The sequence below is a fragment of the Cynara cardunculus genome (genome assembly GCF_001531365.2).
Source record: "Cynara cardunculus var. scolymus isolate 2C chromosome LG 11, CcrdV1, whole genome shotgun sequence".
Taxonomy (NCBI): domain Eukaryota; kingdom Viridiplantae; phylum Streptophyta; class Magnoliopsida; order Asterales; family Asteraceae; genus Cynara; species Cynara cardunculus.
In genome coordinates this window covers 7,357,002-7,363,591 of record NC_037538.1, presented here as the reverse complement: position 1 = coordinate 7,363,591, position 6,590 = coordinate 7,357,002, and positions in this window count along the sequence as shown.

Below are 6,590 nucleotides of genomic sequence, written 5' to 3'. Positions count from 1 at the left end.
TATATAATTTTTAACTTTTTAAAAGAACCAAAAAAACAAACATGAATAAAAAGACTATAATATCCCTGATTTAATAGATATATTTTTAATATAAACTACATACCTTTATTATTTTTTAAGTAGAAATAAAAATGTAAAAATACCAAAAATTTGTTGATTTAACGGAGTAACAGTTAGTAAAGTTACAATAAGGGACATAATTTGTAACAAAACTAAAACTATAATGACTATAGATGTAATTATTTTGTTTAAAAATACCCGATCAATAATTTCTATATAACCACATGGAATAAATCTTTAATTTATTCTATAATTAAATAAGTTGAAACGGAAAATACAACATAAAAAGAAAAGCTTTTGGACATTAATAATTGACTTTGAATTTGGTGTCTTGTTTTTAATTAAAATATAAAAAATGTGTACTTATTATTTTAAAAAATAACCATATTAAAATTCTACACGAGTGCTTCAATTAAAAAGTAATTAAAGGGTGATCAAGTTGATTAAATAAAGGGGTTCTATTATGTTTTTAAGTTAACGATATAAATTTGAAAATTTTGTCGGTTGTTACAACAATTCTATATTACAATAAAGAGGAAAATTGCATGAAAAATTAACGTATTTTAACTTAATTCTTAAACTTATATTTTGGTAACTAAGATGTAAAGTTTTAAACATTTAAGTACCCGAGTAACCGGCTAAAGCATTAATCGGTTACCGTATTGATGTGGTAATTGATTAATGCTTCAACAAATAATACTAAGTTGGATATCATATTACTCGGTAAAAAATAGATTTGACCCATTTGACTAAAAACAAATTATTAGAAAAAATCTTAATTATTTGTACTTACAAATAAAATATGATTAATGGATCGTTTAACAACACATACCGGATGTATATGGTAAGGACTCATAATCTTACACGATAAGCGCGATGACAAGGACGGAAGGTCTTACCCTATAAGTGAATGTGATGATTTTTACCGGGTTAGTGGTTACCAAATAAATCGTTATATACGATGTCATTTTGATGGATTAGAATCTTACCCACTAAAACAAATATAGAAAGTTGACTTTCACCAATATATGTTTAGTATGTAAAGATTTAGGTAATCATCCAAACATCTAATATCACTAGTAAAATAAGTAGATAGATTACTCTAAAATTACTTGTTGGCGTTTGTGGTGTTTTACATGCTAAAAATAACCTCTTGTTTTTAACTCTTTGTTTTTTTTATTATTACTAATAATAATTATATAAAATTTTAATATTCCCTACTCTCCAACGGTCCAATCCTCTCTTAATTTTGTTTTAATATACTTTTCTTTTATTTTGAAGAAAAAAACCAAAATATACAAAATCAAGTGTACAGATTTGAATTTGTACAATTTATAATAATTATACGGTTTGTAGTTAAAACTTCATATATATATATATATATATATCATTTTAAATACATAAAATCAAGGGTCGAGATTGGTTTATCACTTTACTGTAACATCAGAAACTAACCATACCAGATATTATATTGTTGATCATCTCTCTCAGTGATTTGATGATAATCCTTTTTCACTTATACGTTGTATTTATGTCTTTGTCTTTTCAGTTCTAGCGATCTTCACTGAGTATGTTCAGTGATCGCTGAAGAACTTGCATTGTAAATCTATCAGAGACATCAATACTTCAAGAAGACAACACTCACACTAAAGAAAAGCAAACGTCGATGACTGAAACTGAAAAATAGAGACTGACGAGTACGTGATCTGAAGCGGTATTCAGTGATTACAAGTCTGTCTACATATGTGTGAAGACTGCTCAAGCTTCAGCGAATGATGATGAGACCTTCAGGTCATTCCAGCATTCAGCGATCAAAGGAAGCTTGCTTAGCACGATTGTTGTTGTCTTGTCTTTATGCACACATAGGATAAAACTCATACCCTTTTGAAAGTTGGTACGGTACGGAGCCGACTAGTCGACTCTATTGTCCACCAACTTTAGATAAGGATGTCTGCTCATGAATAGTGCTTTTTGTACTATTCACTGTAGCAAAGAACAAGCCTTCCTCTTAAGGCTTGACACGCACTATAACCCTACCATATTGCATTAAATATTCATTTAATGAACTGGGTATAAATAGAAGGGTTTCTTCTCCATGCAGAGTGCGTGCAACTCACTTTCTAACCCTAATTCTTACTTCAAGTATTTTCTAGCTTAAGTAAAGGATATTTTCTACAACATTTCTTTTCTTGTATTTGCTAAGACTTAGTGTGTAACTAAAGATTGTTTAGATAGGTTTTTATCATCTTATCTTTCCGCAAACAATCTTGTAAAATCTGTATTGATTTTCTTTATCAATATATATTTTAAATTTAAAAATATTGTATTTGTATTCATCCCCCCCTTCTACAAACTGTTTCTCTTCTTGTAGACCCTCACGGGACCAACATATCTGCTTCATCCACACACCTAAAATCACAATTTTAAGACACATTTGATAGATAAGATATTAAATTAAGCTCCTTATAAGACAACATTTGTTCCATTCCTGAACCAATCTGGGATCCTACATTTATATAGTGTGTAATATTTATAAAATCATATATATATAAACGAGAACATAGTCAACTTACGAAATATAAATATCATAAATAAATGTCATCTCGCATAATTTTTAAATAAAAAAAGTATAAAAGCCATGAATTTTCTACTATGAATATAAAAAACTCTTGTAATTGAAAGATTAAAAATCAATGTAAATTTGTTAAAATGGATTATTTATGGGCCGTTTACTAAACACTTATTTGGTAAGTGTTTATTGGATAAAATTCCTTATCGGATGAACATAAGAAGGGTCAAGAATCTTATCAGATAAGAACGATGAGAATGATGGAAAGTCTTACCCGGTAAGTGAGGATGACGACTCTTACCCAGATAAGCGTTTATCCAGTAAATTATTGCATTCGATATGTATTTGATGTACTAAAATCTTGCGCATCAAAATAAATCATAGTGTTAACTCCTATCGGTAAGCGCTTACCGGGTAAGCAATTGGATAAACGTCTCTTAGTATTTAATAATTGACCTTGAATTTTGTGTGGGTAAATCATTTTAAAAATGGTTAAAATTAAGAATCTTTAAGTCTTGAATTAAACAAGTAGTTTACTTGTAAAATAATTGGCGTTTGTGGTGTTTTCTTGTTTTTAACAACATTGTTTTATCTTTTGAAATTCAATTTTAAGATTCCATAATACCAACGGTTCAATTATCCGTTAATTAAATATTTTAAAAGTAAATTACATAATATTTAAATATCTCAAAGTGTTTTGTAACGTCCAAAAATTTGGACTTAAATGATATTAGAGGTCAATGTGAAGGACTGGATATGACATTTCCTTAAAGATGAAAGTCCAAGGATGGAATGGTCGTTAACCAAGGGCCGTATACCCGATAGATGTTTATCGATAAAAGTAAATACTCTTAACTTACTTTTTCGAGTAAAATTTTAGTACATCAAATTGGTATCGTATACAACAATTTACTTGGTAAATGTTTGTCGGATAAGAGTCGTCACTCTTAGTTACTAGGCAAGACTCTCCATTCTTATGGTCGTTTTTATCTGGTATAATTCTCACTTCTTTTCATGTTCATTGAGTAAGATAAATAGTAAACGTTTAGTAAATAACCCATAAATCCCAAATCGTTTAGACAATTATATAGCAAGTTAATTCGACTTGGTTCATGTAAAATAATATCATATTCGAGGTCAAATATCTTTTTCGGTGTTTGATCTCGAGCTCAATGCTCGTTTAATTAACAACTTTAAGTTATAAATATAACTTCAAATTCAAGTTTTTAAGCTTTAGTTGACTATTTTAAAAAAATGAAAATACAAGAATAATAATAATAATATAATAATAATAATAATTATTATTATTATTATAATTGGTGAGGATTATTAATTTAATTGAAACCTTTTACGACGGGTAAATGATTCCAACAACGATTATTTTTAAACTTAAAATTCTAAAAAGTAAGAAACAAATGGAGTGCGAACTGCATGCGCAAAACGACAATATAATCTAACAAAACGACAAAGCAATCTTTTCAAGTTTAATAACAATTGACCTCGAATTCGGCTGTGTCATGTTTGTATTAAAATATGTTGTTTACTTAATCATTTAATAATTATTATTTAGAAATGGGTAAAAAATATAATTAATTAATTATTTACAAACATAGTTAAAATATGATTTTTCAGAAAAATTTCAATAGCTTGTTTATAATTTTTTAAAATAAAGAATTAAAATAATTTCATTCAATTTTAACATATTCTTTATTTTAAAATTTTCAGTATAAATTATACTATTATAATATTCTTTAATTTTATCATCTCAATATAATTTCTTTGAATTATTTAAAATAATAATAATTCAATATAATTATGTTGGTTGAACCCCCAAACAGAAGCTTACGTGGCTTTGGCCGTGGGACAAGCCGCCCGACCCATTTTCCGACCGTTTTTCCCGGTCGTTCTCTGATCGTTTCCCCGGTCGTTCGTCGACCGTTATCCAAAATTTATAATTTAATAGTGGCAATTACATCCATGGTCCCTCTAACGAACATCGTTAGAATAAAGTCATTAACTCAGTTAAATCAAAGGTTATTTTAGTCTTTTTGTCAAAAATATTTTGTCTTTTTCTATAAAAAAATATTTTTACACACATAGATATATATATATATATATATATATATATTATTTTAAAAAATGGTAAATATTTGATAAATAATAAGTGATCATATCCCTTCATAGGGTCAAAATCAGATTAGACTGTTCAATAATTGCGGCTTTAACTAGTTAAAATTTTCGGTTATGTGAAAAATAGAAGGATAGTTTCATAACTTTTATAAATAAGCAGCTAACAGGTTCATATGTGAACCTGTGTGATTCACATATGAACTATATGTTCATATGTGAATTCATGTAATTTACATATAAACTATTTTAATGGATTCACATATGAACTAATTAACAGATTCACATATAAAACCGTGTGATTCACATATGAACCAATTAACTAATTCACATATCCATTTGATTTACATATTAACTAATTAACAGATTCACATATGAAACCATGTGATCCACATATGAACTATGTAACTGATTCACATATAAACTTGTGTGATTCACATATAAATTAAATAACTGATCCACATATGAACCAAATAGTTCACATGTAAACTAGCTAACGGTTCCACATATCAACAATATGTTCATATGTGAATCATACGGGTTCACATATGAACCCGATTGTCGCCTATTTGTAAAGTTATGAAACCATCCCTCTATCTTCCACATATTCATTTGAGGAATTATTCGGTGCTTCACAGTCAAAGTCACAAATGTTGACCAGGTGAAAGGTTAAAATCATTTCTTTACATCTTATATACTTACCATTTCTCATAAGAACCTTTCCCTATATATATATATAAAAGGTGAGAAGTGTAAAGAAATGATCTTGACTCTTGATCACCTTTAATCTCAAACGCATCCATGAATTTTGTTTGATAAGGGAATTGATTCGATGCATCTCATCCTAATGTGCATCCAAGGGTGGAGATCCCTTTTTACGCTTCTCACATTGACTACCTTTCTCACTGGAACCCAACACTATATATATATATATATATATATATATATATATCAAAGTGTAAGAAGATATTTGGATCCTCAAAGCGTAAGAAGGGATCTTCACCTTTGGTGCACATTAGGATGAGATGCACCAGATCAATGTTCTTTATCAAGCACGATTCATGTGTGGATTTGAGATTAAAGGCTATCAATGGTACAGACCCCTTCTTACGCTTCTTACACGATCCTTCGTGTATATATATATATATATATATATATATATATATATATATATATAGAGAGAGAGAGAGGGGGGGGGGAGGTTCAAACGAGAAGACCTTCATTTTATGAGAATGCTTGAACATTCTTTTACCGTAGATAATTACATATATTACACATGTGATACTAAATCAGAGACCCGGACACGACCTAGGTTACAACTCAAGTCACCCTTACACCAATAAGCCCCTCACGTGTATTATCACATGTGATAAAAGTGGTTTTGATGTGATATTATAATCCATAAATACCATCACATGTGATACTAAATCATAGACGCAAACGACATTTGGCACGACCTAAGTTGCAGGACACGTCGTCTGCAAACCACTAGGTCCTCTTACGTGTATTATTACATATGATAAAGATGTTCTCGTAAAACAGAGGTGTTCTCATTTGAACCTCCACACACACACACACACACACACACACACATATATATATATATATATATATATAGAGGAGTGATCATATGAAAACCGCCCTCATTTGTGTAAACCGTGCAAACCACCTTCATCTGTCGATTTCATTGTTTATATATATATATATAGATGAGTGATCATATGAAAACCGCCCTCATTTGTGTAAACCGTGCAAACCACCTTCATCTGTCGATTTCATTGTTTAATCTTATGAAAAATTTTCATGAAATTGTTTAATCTTGTGAAATTGTTTC